Raw genomic sequence first — 14,534 nt, 5'->3', positions numbered from 1 at the left:
AGGCTGTGAAGTGGAAGGGACATAGCCCCAGATTTTGAAGAACTGCACACTGGTAGGTACTCCTTTCTGCCAACTACTGGCTCCACAGTCCTGGGGAAGTCACTTAACCCTTTTATAAAGTGGGGATAACAGTACCCACCTTGTACAATTATTCAAGGCACAAAGATAACGTAATAATAACACATCCCATCTACGAGACCCCTGTGTGCAAAGCACTGAGCTAAAAACCTGTTAGTTTAACCAACGGTCACAATGACCTCTTTACAGATAATATGACCATATTACAGATAAGGGACTGAGTCAGAGGACAGGGTAAGTCATTTCCCTAAGGTCACAAAGCGCAGATATGGGAGGGCCTCACACTGCATCAGATCTGACTCCAGAGGTGGAGCTCAGTTTGTGATGTGAACTCCTCACCCGGGAAGTGCCTGGCAAACAGTAAAGGAGAAGTAAATCATGAGCCTTATGCTGGCCAGGCACAGAGCCTGAGCTTCAGAGATCTCAATGTCTCATCACTCTTGACATTGTGCTCTGTGCGGAGTAGTCTTTAGGGACTATGTGTGCCTTGCTTTAATAGATATACCAATAATACACACACATGTACACACATACATAAGCACTTAACCCAAGAGTTTCCTAGGTTGACTCTCACAAAGTGCCACAAACTGGGGAGCTTAAAACCACAGAAACGTATTGTCTCACAGCTCTGAAGGCACAAAGTCTAAAATCCAGGTGTTGACAGAGCCATGATCTCTCTGAAACTTCGTGGTTTGTGGGCAATTTTTGGCTTTCCTTGGCTTATATGATGTATCACTCCAATCTTCTACCTTCACACAGCGTTCTCCTTGTGTCTGTCTTCACAAGGCCATCTTCTTGTAAGGACACCATTTGTATTGGATTTGTGGTCCACCCTACTCCAGTATGACCTCATCTTAATGAGCTAATTACCTCTGCAATGACCCTATTTCCAAAGAAGTTTACATTCTGAGGTACTGGGGGTTAGGGCTTTAACATATCTATTTGCGGGGGGGGGGGATACAATTCAACCCATAACAACAACCATCTCGCCTTACCCAAACCTGGATGATCTCAGCTGAGCAACTGAGTGCTGAGAACCGAAAATCAGATAGACCTCAGTTCAAATTAGGTGTGTCCTTGGCAAAGTTACATACATTTTTTTAATCTGTAAAGTGAGGCAATTAACAGCACCTGCCACGGAGAGTTGTTGCTATCTTTAAATAAGATGCATAGAACCTTGAGCACTACACCTGGCACACGGTAATTCTTCAATCCCACTACTAGGAGTGGGTGCATTATGCCCAAGGTCTCCAGGAGGAAGCGTCACTACTGAAATGGCTCCAATACCCTGTGTAGACGACACACACAGGCCTCATATTCCAGCCCTTCCTGCAGTTTCCTCTGCTCTCTTTTGGAATGCAGCAAATGACACTCACCCACACATAACACAGAGTCAGAATAATCACTCTGATTTAAAAGTTAGAAGTTTCACTAGCTTGGCATTATCCTTGGAGATTTAGCAGCCCAGACTAAGTCGACTTTGCATCTCATCATTGTCACATCTGGCTTCTGAGCACCTCACCGTGTGACACAGGAACTGGCTGCAGCATGAAGGCATCACTGGAGCAACTGCGAGGCAAGTGAAGTGAAAAAAAGTGGCTTCAGATATGCCTGCTGCAGAAGCCAGCTGGTGAGCATTAACCCACCTCTTTAAGCACAATTCTGCATCCCAGAATCTTCAGCTGACAGAAATGATAATCATTTGGTTCATTGATTCTGGGATTAATCACTGAAGTTAATCTGGGCATGTATTGATTCCATTTCCGCTGGCTATAACTAAAGTCTTCAAATTACTTATTCCAACTCTGACAGCAATGGCTTCCCAAAACAAAGGAAGTCAAAGATGAGCTAGTACACCTGACAGCTCTGCACAGAACCTAGTGACAGCGCTGACTACTCCATCCCTCAGCAAGAGGAGCCCCTAATAGGGAAGGATCAAGCATCTGTTCTTGCTATTAGACACTGGCATTTTATAAAGTTGATCCATCAGTGTCTAGAAGAATTGAAGAATTTTACCTCAAAGAATCTGAACTCAAATTTGACTGCAAAGGCACGCAAGCCATGTAGGCAACCTACTAAAATAAGTCCATTTCACCAACCTGACTTCTATCATGAAACACCAGCATCTATTACCCTGAAGCCCTCCAGAGTATCATGGCTCTGACCATTAGCCAATACAGGCTTCATTGCAAATGTTCAGTTTGCAAAATGACAACACACTGTACTCACCCTTTCCTTAAACTGTCATGTGAACTTCTGGTCTGATGGAAGCAATGGACTGTCAATTATTAAGCATTCTTTTGCATGGCCTTCTGACAGAGATGCAAGGAGACTTCCACCCTGGTGCTAGGGCTGACTAGGGGTTCCAAATAACCCTTCCACTACAGTACAACTAAAGCCTAGAAAAGATACAGTATTTGTGGCATTCCTGGTTTCACAAAAGGTAAAGAAAGTCTCAAACCTAGTAAGAATAAACAAGGGCCAGAGTGATAAAAATGACGGGGGTCAAAGTGGATAATTCTTTGCTGTAAAGGGCTGTCCTTTGTGTTGATTTTTACCATCTCTGTCCTCTAGCCATAAATGCAAGTAGCAAATACCCCACCCCATTTTAGCACAGAAAATGTTTCCAGACATTGCAAAATATCCTCTGGGGGGTGGGGAGGGGTGTGTGAAGGGGAATTACCTCCAGTTGAGAATCACTATTTAACTTTATACTTTTTTAAAGTTAAACATATATGGTAAAATTTCAAGGATAAATACCAAGTACCCAAATACACTGTATAAATTCCAAACAAATTGAGAGAAAACAATCAAGTAAGAAACATTTTTTAAACTCAAAATAAAGAAAAACAGTAGGGCTTCCCTGGTGGCGCAGTGGTTGAGAGTCCGCCTGCCGATGCAGGGGACACGGGTTCGTGCCCCGGTCCAGGAAGATCCCAAATGCCGCGGAGCGGCTGGCCCGTGAGACATGGCCGCTGAGCCTGCGCGTCCGGAGCCTGTGCTCCGCAACGGGAGAGGCCACAGAAGCATGTATAAAAATTGGACAAATATACAACTTTAAAAATGATGACAGAAAACAAGTCCAAATATGCCCCTTATAATATAGAGTTCCACTTCCACAAAGATTGCATGAGGAGCTCTTTTCTGCAGTAAAACAGCCATAACTGGTGAAGCTTATTTGAAAAAAGAGTAAAAGGAAACATTCAAAGTCTCTGAAAAGTATTTTAAGAGCATACAGCAAATAAGAAATACTTATTTGATAAAATCTACTAAACCTCGGTGAAAACAGTGAGAGTCTGTGGCACTTTTCGCCGTCAGATGCTTCGTCCTTCCCCCTCGCCCCCAACTCAGAAGACGGAGTCAGGGAATTGGAGAGCAAGTTAAATGACACCTGGGGATGCAATCAGCCAAGTCCAAAATGTTAGAAATATATAGGACAAATGGCATTATTTCTCCAACTTACACATGGAAAGTAAAAAAAGAGGAAGACTACTGCCTAATTTCCCTGCCTGATACATATCATTTCAAGGAATTTGAATCCATTCTCAACTAACAGGATAGAGTCTCCAACTTTGGTTAAGCCCATGCCCCCAGTCCTTTCCTCTGGTGCCTGTGGGTGGTTCACAAATGATCATGTAATCCAAGGATCCTAAACAAACAGAGCCAAAAAATGTGGGTACTTCTGCTGGGAAGTATGTCAATGGCACACTCTGTTCACCTGGATACTTCATTATGCACATGTAAGATTTGGAATTGCTGCAGAATTTTGACCCATAATAGAGACAGATCTGAGGAATAAGCTAATAAGTATAGAAACAACAACAGAGCTGAGAGCATCACAAAAGAAAGGAGCTGGAACCTTGAATAAACCGCCTTGAAATTCTTCAGCATACCTCTTTTCAGTTATGCTAGCTAATACATTCCCTTTATTTCACAAGCTGGTTTGACAAGAGAGGCCCAATACATTGCTGAAATCTGGCCACTGGAATTTGAACATAGGTAGTCTCTGAAAGCAGAGAGACTGTTCTCGAAACTGCTAGGCAATACCGCCTTTCCAAGGAATAGCTCAAGTATGCCATTTATCAGATACTTGCTTTCCTAACTAGTCGTTCATTAATTTTAAGGAGGAAGAGAAGAACACGCATTCAAAGGCATGAAAAATATAGCTAAGTAATCAGACGTTAGAGTCTTTGTTTTATTTGTTTTTAATTAAGGCATGTGTTTGATAACTTTTACGTCCTTGGTACTCTTATGATTATGTTCAGTTACTGTATCCATTTTTTCTGGTAGTTTTGTTTGTTTTGTTTTATTTTTTTAACATCTTTATTGGAGCATAATTGCTTTACAATGGTGTGTGAGTTTTTTCATTGCTGTTTTCAGATTAATTCAACTGTGCAGGGCAGTTAATGTGGATGGCTTTCCTACAGTGAGGAAGTCAATAATATTCAAAGTGCTCATGGCTCAAAGGCAAATATGACTGGGCTCTTCCCTAAAGGAACACATGGTCTAAAAGAGGACAGAGACACCACCACATCCAAAAAAATTCCTCAAACTGTATCCTTTCATGAAAGAGTTACACACAGGGGAGAGGAGGCAGGGATCCTGACAAGTGTGCATCACTCAAGCCTCATAGCTCATGCCCATATTTTCCCACAAATTGGACCGTCAGCTGATCCCAACAAAAGGCACTAGGATAAAAATATAACACATATTACACGTCACTTTTTCATTCAGAAGAGAGTAGCCTGCACTACTCACATTAGACACAATCTAATTAAGCAAAATAAACTTCTGCATTTAAAGAAGGCAGGAAAAAGGAGAGGCAAAGGTATAAAAATTTGGCATTAATTTCCAAGTTTTCTTTGGTATCAATATCCTCTCTGACCATTTGGACTAAATTTTTGTGCTTTACCCTAAACCTTGCTATAGTTTCAGCTTCTGAGTCTTAGTTTTGGCTTTTAGTCCCCTGAGATCAGAAGAAATGTATTTCTTATATTTTTATTCAATCTAGTAATAATGCTAAACTTCACCCCATTTTCTGAAAAAGAAGGGCCCAAGTGGATAGCTATCCCCACTCCTCTATGTTTGTCTATTCTTGAAATTCCTCAATCATCACATAATAATCTGTTTTGCAGAGATTGATCAATTGATTCACTGGTTAACATTTTCTAATAATTCAATTTTATAGTGTCTTATTCTTTGTTTCCTCTCTCTAATATATTCTAAATTATTTCTCAAACATTTGAAAGCTACAATAGATATTAATTTTACATCACAACCCTATATAAACGCACACACACAGAGACAAAATCAAAGTGTCATAGAACATTTTCTCTTACTGCTTCTGATGTGTGCTGTCTTATTCAATGTTTTTAAATTCTGGTTGCAAGAAAACCAAACTGATTTATCTACCCATGATGTTTTGATAACAGAGCTTTAAATAATCTAATGAACTACATAACTGTACATTATTTCCAAGATTTTAGTTTTCAATTTCAACTTTGTCATTACTCTTCTCTAATTCCTTCTATTATCACCAAGGTGGTATGCAGGGAATTCCTCAAATAGTATCTAAAATATCTATCAAATAAAAAGATGAGGTTGTAGTACTGACTGTTCCCTACACTGAAATATTTGGATATACTCTCTCTGTATATATAAAATAGTTGATTCTAATAATTTTCTACAATGTTTCTACTGATTTCCAGTTACATGTTACTCCCAGTTGTCAACAATAAGAATTCGCTGTCCCTTGCTATTTAATCATTTTACATTGTTAGTCTTCTGCATGCTTTTCCCCAATGTCCACATGTCATTAGTGACATGGGCAAGGAACCCAGAAGGTGATTTTCATTTTAATAATCATTGCCTACACTTGCAAAGCATTGCTGTCATAAATTTAACTTACAAATATTTCAGAAATTCTCCAATCCACAAAGTGGCTGCCCTTTTCTTTTTAATTTCATCTAGCTAGATGTATATATAGTACATAAATCTGACAAAGTGCACAGAATGAAATATGCATTAGAAACCCAAGGAGTGTGCCAAACTTTGGTTTTCAGCCATATGGTCCAAGAACTCTAACTTCTTTAACATTCTAATCTTCATGTAAATTCTAATATTCTATCCAAAGAAATACACCAGTCTATTTCTAAATTAAGTTTAAAAATAAATCAAAAGCTGTCTCTTGATTCCTAGTCCTGCAGAGTAAACAACAGTCAAGCCGACTTGCAGGTGATTGGCTAATCAATGGTTCAAAACGTTCTTATAACCACTAAGAGTCTAATAGATCCCAAGACTCTGGTCCCTAGAGGAGGTCAGGGATCAGGTAGTATCCAAAAGCAGGTTGAGATGGGACCCCTGCCCCATCCAGAACACATTCCTGGAGGAATTGCTTTTCTGTTCTCAATAGCATCTTTCTAAAATTTTACTTTTTCCTTCCAGCCCCAACTATCTTTTATCAATAACTCTCAGCAAATGTTCTAGTCTTAGATCTTAGCACCAGTGCTTCTAATGGCAGCTAACATGTATTGAAGGCTTACTATGGCTAGGCTCAATTTTAATTAACTTACATGTATTAATTCACTGAATACTCCTGACAACCCTAGGAGGTAGAAACTCTTAGTATCTTCCTTTTATTGTTCTTTTGTTTTGTTTTGAACTTCTTTATTTTATATTGGAATATAGTTGATTAACAATGTTGTGATAGTTTCAGGTGTACAACAAAGTGATTCAGTTATACATATACATGTATCTATTATTTTTAAAATTATTTTGTCATTTAGGTTGTTACATAATATTGAGCAGAATTTCCTGTGTTATATAGTTGGTAGCCTGTTGGTAATCCATTTTAAATATAGCATTGTGTACATGTCAATCCCAAACTCCCTAACTATCCCTTCTCCCCACCCTTCCCCCCGGTAACCATAAGTTCATTCTCTAAGGCTGTGAGTCTATTTCTGTTTTGTGAGTTCATTTGTATCATTTCTTTTTAGATTCTGGTTATAAGCGATATCATACAACATCTCTCTTTCTCTGTCTGACTTACTTCACTCGGTATGACAATCTCTAAAAATGAGGAAACTAAAACACCTTAAGGTTAAGCTAATTACCCAAGATCATATAACCACTATGTGGAAGAACAGAGATGTAAGTCAGAAAATGTGTCTCCAAAGGTAGCATTCTGGACAATGACATTAACATAAATTCTCCAGTCAAGAGCTTGCTCAATCTTTATCCTATTTATATCTACATATATCTAAACTGTACCAATTATTACATCCCACCTATACCTAGCTAAGATCACCCTTCAACTTCTGTTCTAGAATTGGCCCCCTCCTACAGCCTCTTGTCCTCCTTTCTAACCATTCCCAACACTTTCTTAACAGCTCTTCAGTGTAAAAGGTAAAGCTATCATTTTGTTAAGATGGTATATTGCATTGATTGATTTGGGTGTGTTGAACCATTCTAGCATCCCAGGGATAAATCTTACTTGATTATGGTGTATGATCCTTTTAGTGCGTTGTATAATTTGGTTTGCTAGTATTTTATTAAATATATTTGCACCTATGTTCATCAAGGATTTTGGCCTGTAGTTTTCTTGTGTTTCTTTCTCTGGTTTTGGTATCAATGTGACCACATTAGAAAGAAAAATAAGACATGATCATCTTAATAGACATGGAAAAAGCATTTGACAAAGTTCAACATCCACTCTTGACTAAAATTCCCAACAAAATAAGTATTGAAGGAACTTACCTCAACACAATAAAGGCCATATATAAAAAGCCCACAGCTAATATCATAATCAAGGTGACAAAGCTGAAAGCTTTTTTCCTAAGATACAGTACAAGGAAAAGATGCCCACTGTCACCACTTCTATTCAATACAGTACTGAAAATCCTAGCCAGAGTGGTTAGACAAGAAAAATAAATAAAAGGAATCCAAATCAAAAAGAAAAAAATTAAAATCATGTCTGTTTGCAGATGACATAATCATATATTTAGAAAACTCTAAAGACTCAACAACAACAACAAAACCTGTTAGAACTAATAACCAAATTCAGTAAAGTTACAGGATGCAAAATTAACATACCCAAAACAATTGCATTTTTATTCACAGACAACAAACTATCTGAAATGGAAATTGAGAAAACAATCCTTTTCACAATAGCAACAAAATAATAAAATATTTAGGAATGAACTTAACCAAAAAGATGAAAGACTTGTACACTTTTAAAATTATAAAACACTGAAAAAGGAACTAAAAGAGACACAAATAAATGGAAAGATATCCAGTGCTCATGGATTGGAAGACTTAACATTGTTAAAATCCCAATACTACAAAGCTATCCATAGATTCAATGCAATCCCTCCCAAAATCCCAATGGTATTCTTTACAGAAATAGAAAAAAAATCCTAAAATTTTTATGAAATTCATAAAGATACCAAATAACCAAAACAATCTTGAGGAAGAATAAAGCTGGAGGCATCACCTTTTTATATTTCAAAACATACTACAAGGCAACAGTAATCAAAATAGTATGGTACTGGCATAAAATCAGACATATATACCAAAGAAATAGAATAGAGAGCCCAGAAATAAATCCACGCATCTATGATAAAATGATATTTGATCAGGGTGCCAAGAACACACAATGGGGAAAGGATAGTCTCTTCAATAAATGATGCTGGGGAAACTAGATATCCAAATGCGGAAGAATGAAACTGGACCCTTATCTCATCCCATACACAAAAAACAACTCAAAGTGAATTGAAGACAAGTATAAAAGTGGAAAGTATAAAACAACTAGAGGAAAGCATAGGGAAAAAGCTTATTAGCATTGGTCTGTGCAATGATTTCTAGGATATGACCCCCAAAATACAGGTAATGATAGCAAAAATAGACAAGTGGGATTGAATCAAACTGAAAAGCTTCTGCACAGCAAACAAAGCAACGTACAGAATAGGAGGAAATATTTGCAAACCATCTATCTGATAAGGGGTTAAAATATGTAAGGGACTCAAACAACTAATAGCAATATATATATATAATAGCAATATATATATATATAAAATAGCTATATATATATATATATATATATATATATATATCCATTAAAAATGGGAAAAGGATCTGAATAGTTATTTATCAAAAGAAGACATGAAAACAGCCAACAGCTATATGAAACAACATCACTAACCACCAGGGAAATGCAAATCAAAACCACAATGAGACATCATTTCATACATGTCAGAATCGCTATTATCTAAAAGAGAAGAGATAACCAATGTTGATGAGGATGTAGAGAAAAGGGAACCCCTTTACGTTATTTGTGGGAATGTAAATTGGTATAACCATTATGGAAAACAGTATGAAGTTTCCTCAAAAATTAAAAATGGAACTCCCACTTCTGGGTATGACACACACACACACACAGACACACAGACACACATACACACACAGACACACACACACACACACATGAAAATTATTCACCCTTAAAACAGAAGGAAATCTTGCCATTTGTGACAACATGGAAGGACCTTGAGGATATTATGCTAAATAAAATAAGACAGACACAGAAAGACAAATATTGCATAATCTCACTTATATGTGGGATCTAAAGAAGTCAAACTTATAAAATCAGAGAGTAGAACGGTAGTTGCCAGAGGCTGGGGGATGGGGAAGGAGGAAACGTTGGCCAAAAGGTAAGAAGTTTTAGTTACGTAGGATGAATAAGTTCTGGAGATCTAATACACAGGATGGAGACTATAGCTAATAATACTGTATTGCATACTGGAACTTTGATAACAGTGTTGATCTTAAGTGTTCTCGCCACACTAATAAATAATTGTAACTATGTGAAGTGAGGGATATGTTAATAAACTTGACTGTGTTAATCACTGCACTACATATACATGTATCAAAACATCACATTGTACATCTGAAATACATACATTTTTTATCTGTCACCTGAACCTCAAAAAGCTTGAGGAGAAAAAAATTACCTTCTACCCTACCTAATTCTGAACTTAGAGATGCATCCTTCTACCCTTCAAAACTGAACTTCTTGGGGAAGCAGTCTATTCCTCAGTCCTCATGCTTACATTTATTTGTCTCAAGTTTACTCCTAAATTTACTGAAGCCAATCTTAAAAAGGCATAAAGATCTCTTCCTTTCAAACCCAGTGTTCATTGTCCTGTTCTGAATTTTTAATACAGTATGCAGAGTCAGGCACAGTTGAATGCTCCCTCCTAAGAGTAACTCCTTTCATTTCCATGATTCTCTCTGGTTATTCCCTTTCTATTTACCAAAGAGTTCATTATTAACAGACTCCTCGTGCCATTTCACTCTGCTCATTCTTAATATGTGTGGCCTCAATGGCCTATACTCAGCCTCTTGTCTTTTCCACGTGAATAATGACCCATAGTCTCAACTGCCATTTTCAAGCTGCTAACTCCAAAAATATGAATTTCCAGCCCTGATCATCTACCTCTGAAACAAACCCATGTGCATATTTTTCAAGAAATTTGAATCTCAAAGCTAAAAGCAAATTCTCCCCCAGTGGCTGTTTCTCCTGGATTCTCCATTCGGCTAATGAAACCATCATGAATCACCATCCATCTTAAGTCAGTAACCTCAGAGTTCTCCCACTTCCTTCTCTCTCTTACTCTCTGTTCCCCTTTTCTAGACAGGCTTCTTCTAACCTGTCTCTTGAATCAGCCTCTTTATCGCCAAGAAACCATCAAGTGAAGTAAGTGATGGAGCCAGGAACAGACACTAAGTTTCCAACTCCTACTCTTAACACTCTTTTCACAACTCTACATTCTAGCAATAGAGGCCCTTACCATGTGCCAAGCACCAGGCTGACCACTTTATACACTTTATCCAGTTGAAGCCTACAAACTGTTATTATAAAACAGAAAATTGAAGATAAGAGAAGTTAAACAAGTTGCCCCCAAATCACACGGAACTCGAATTTCAACCTGGGGCTTATCTGACACCAAAACCATTCTCTTGGTCACTGAATGATACTACCTCCCATGTGCTAAAGTTTTCACTGTCTACCTAAACTATTGAAACAGCACCTCAAGTGGCCTCCCAAATGCCAGGCCCTGCTCCATCTCATCCCTAAATCCATTCTTCATAGTGCCCTAAGATTTCATAAAATAAATAAATAATAAAACATAGCTAACTATGCCCTCCAAAAAACGGTTGGTTCCCCCTGCCTTTAAGAATAAAATCAAAACACAGCCACTTGTATCTTTTCAACATCATCTCCCCATCTTCCATTCCCGCCCTCTCGCATTCCAAGTTCTAGTTCTAATGAAATACATTCCATTATTTGTACCAAGTACATATATGTTCCTCTTATGTGTTATTCCCTTTCCTGGGAAATGCCCAGCATCAAACCTTTACCCTCATTTTATTTGTTTTATTCATCCATCCTTCAAAATCCAATTAAAAGTGTCACTGTATCACCAGGTCCAAGTCATACCTCCAAGACAAATTAAACTGTTCCCTCCTGGACACCTGGCTTCATTTGTACATGTCTGTGCTGATTCATGTATTACACCTTACTTACTGCAATTAGTTTATACATCCATCTCCCTCACTAGTTTTCTGACCGTGGCCCCTAATTCACAGAGCCTCAATATTTTAAAAGTTAAAGAATAAATAAATGGAGTGGCCCCATTTGAAGGAATTAAAATGTCAAGGGTCAGGATGTTAAGCATGCAAGAATGATTGCCATTTATCCTAAATTTACAGAAAACAGTGAGAGAGAGACTGAGATGCCTCAGGTAGCCTAGCACAACACTACCTCACCTCTGCAGAGTGAATATCTGGGTTTCCAGATTCTGCAGGGAGGACAGTAAAAAAGGCAATGGACTAAAATTCAGAAGAATTAGGAATCTAGTTCACAGAACATTACTGATAATTTTTGTCTCCTTAAGAGTCACTTAGTCCACCATCCTGTGTTTTTTTTTTTTTCTTTTGTAATGTGGAGCTTTAGAGCCTACCCCAGGTACATGAAGGGTCTAGGGGTAAATAGTAGGGGTGGGCAATGATGCTACGGCCTCAAGTCATTTTTACATGGCCCTCAGATAGCTACCAGGAGGAACAGCCTAGAGCTTCTCACCACTGACACACAAAGTGAGCAGAGAAAGGTAAATGACTGTTGGATCAACACTACAAAGGAGGAAGTCACCCACCCCGCCTGGGCCCTCCTCCCAGGGCCGAGTTCCCCAGTCAGGGATGCCTCCTCATCTCAAAATTGTGTTCTCTTTGCAAACCATGGCCCAGAGAGAAACTTCTTTCTCAAACTATGCTAGAGGGAGGATGCAAGTTACCCCTAGCTTGAGCCCTGGACTGTATTTGGCCAAAAGTTATTTGAATAAAAGAAAGCCAGTTGGTTAACATCCGTAATTTAGTTACAGTGGCACTTTCGACAGAAATTTAAGTCCCCACTGACTTGCTTTACTGATATTACACTTTGGGTGTCCATGGGGGTCTTGGGAATGGGGTGGGTTTTGCAACTCTCTCTAAGCTTTGGGCTATTTTTCAGAATAAGTACTTTGTTTTCTTTCTTAAATTTCTAATTCATTTTTCTGTTCTGTGTAACAGTTACAGCTGGGAACAACATATCAGAGTGTGTCCTTGCAGTTCTGCCTGGGGGTGGGGGCGTGCTGTGTGGGATCGCTGACCCCCAACCTCTGTTTCATCCAGCCCAGCCCCCAGCCTGTCAGCCTCGCAGTAAGGCAGTCTGGTCGCCTCCTTCGGCTTCAGAATAGCTCCTTCCTGCTATTTTCTCTCCTATTTACCTCCCAGACTTCTTTTTTCACTTCTTATTCCTTACTCTCCATCTCTCTTACCCTGTATTTGCCTTTAATGGGCGAATATTGGAAATGATTCTGCGCTCATCCAAACTGCCACGATGGGGCGCGCTACACCTCCGCGGTCCGGGCTCTGCGGCTCTGGGCGCCCTAAACCCACCGTGCTCCCTGAGGCTCTAAGCACTTTCCCGATTTTCAGTTCCCTAGATTTCGTTCTCTCTCCGCCCCAAGAGCCTACTCTGCTGCTTCGCTAAGCCTCACCAGTATTCTGTCCCCCAGTCCCCCACCGAGAACCCCTTGTTTTCGGCTTCATGGAGCACCCGCCCTGCAGGACCCACGTCCCCTACTCTCTACTCTCCAGCCTCTGATTCCAGCTTTCCCGTCCCTACCACCACCTGCGCTAACTCGCCAAGACGATGTCCTTGACTGCCGTTAAAACCCACTTCGGTGGGCTCTGTTCTGTGGCGCTGAGACCCCGCCCCACATCCCTGTTCTTTGGGGGTCGCTCGACCTAAAAGCCGGGGCCTCTCCTCCCAGGGGAGGTGGCCGAGGACCACCCATGACACACCTTTATCGACTGACTTTCCCTCTCTGCGCTGAACCCCCTCTACAGCCATGTGTCGCGGCCCACCCGTGGCTCCGACCTCGGCATCCGGGCCCCTCCGAGACCTCCGCATGCGCCCCTCTGCGCCTCGGGGCCTCTGGGGACCCTCCATCCCGCATGCTCCAGTCAGCCCCCCACGGTCTGCCGGACACCCCTCCGATCCCTCCTGACTTCCTAGCTGGCCCGGGCCCTAGTAACGGACGCCCTCCCACTCCGGCGGCAGCAGAAACCCGGCCGGAGGCGTCTTTTCCGGCTGAGGGCTGCGGGGAGACCTGAGGAGAGAGTTCCAGGTCCCAACCCCTGCCGTCCTCTCTCTCTGACCGCCGCCCCGACTCTCACTCTGTGGTCCCATCTCGCGCACCCTTTGATGCTGCACCCAACTCCCTGCTGATCGGTGATGCTGCAAGAACCCCGCTTCCCCCTGCTTCTCACACTCAGTCTTTCCGCCCAAAACCCGCCCAGGACGCTCTAACATGCTCCTCCCTGGAGCCCCAGCCCCCGTCGGCGTCCGAGGGTTCCAGCCTCTTCCCCTATAGGGATGGAACTGCGCTTTGCACCCTTCCGATTGTAATGCAAATAATCTCGTTTATAGATAGGACCCAAAATTGTGTTGGGACAAAACTTCTCCCCTAAATCATTTGTAAATACACCGGTTTTGCAACCATTTGCAAATTCGTTTCAGTGTTCTTAATCTATAAACAGCTCTTCTTTTTGACTTATTTAAAGATTTTGTAATATCTTCTTGGTTCCCTCGCTTCATAATGAGTTAAATAAAATATTGCACATGTTCACTTTATGCCTCTAATCACGATTTTACCTGTTTTAAATACACTGTTTAACAAAACCTATAAGCCCATTACTATTATTTTTTCCTTTCAACGGAAGATTAAAACAGAAATTATTTCAGTCTGAGAGGAAACCTTAGTTGGCCGACCCTAACGGAGACTTTCCCCATGTGCTTCTGCACAAGACCAAGCCTTGCCCTCTTAGCACAGCTGCGTGCAAAGGAAGCGCCAGTG

This window comes from Stenella coeruleoalba (genome assembly GCF_951394435.1).
Source record: "Stenella coeruleoalba genome assembly, chromosome: 13".
In the NCBI taxonomy this organism is placed as follows: Eukaryota; Metazoa; Chordata; class Mammalia; order Artiodactyla; family Delphinidae; genus Stenella; species Stenella coeruleoalba.
The sequence above is the reverse complement of the archived record's forward strand: the minus strand, read 5'-3'. Positions refer to the sequence as shown.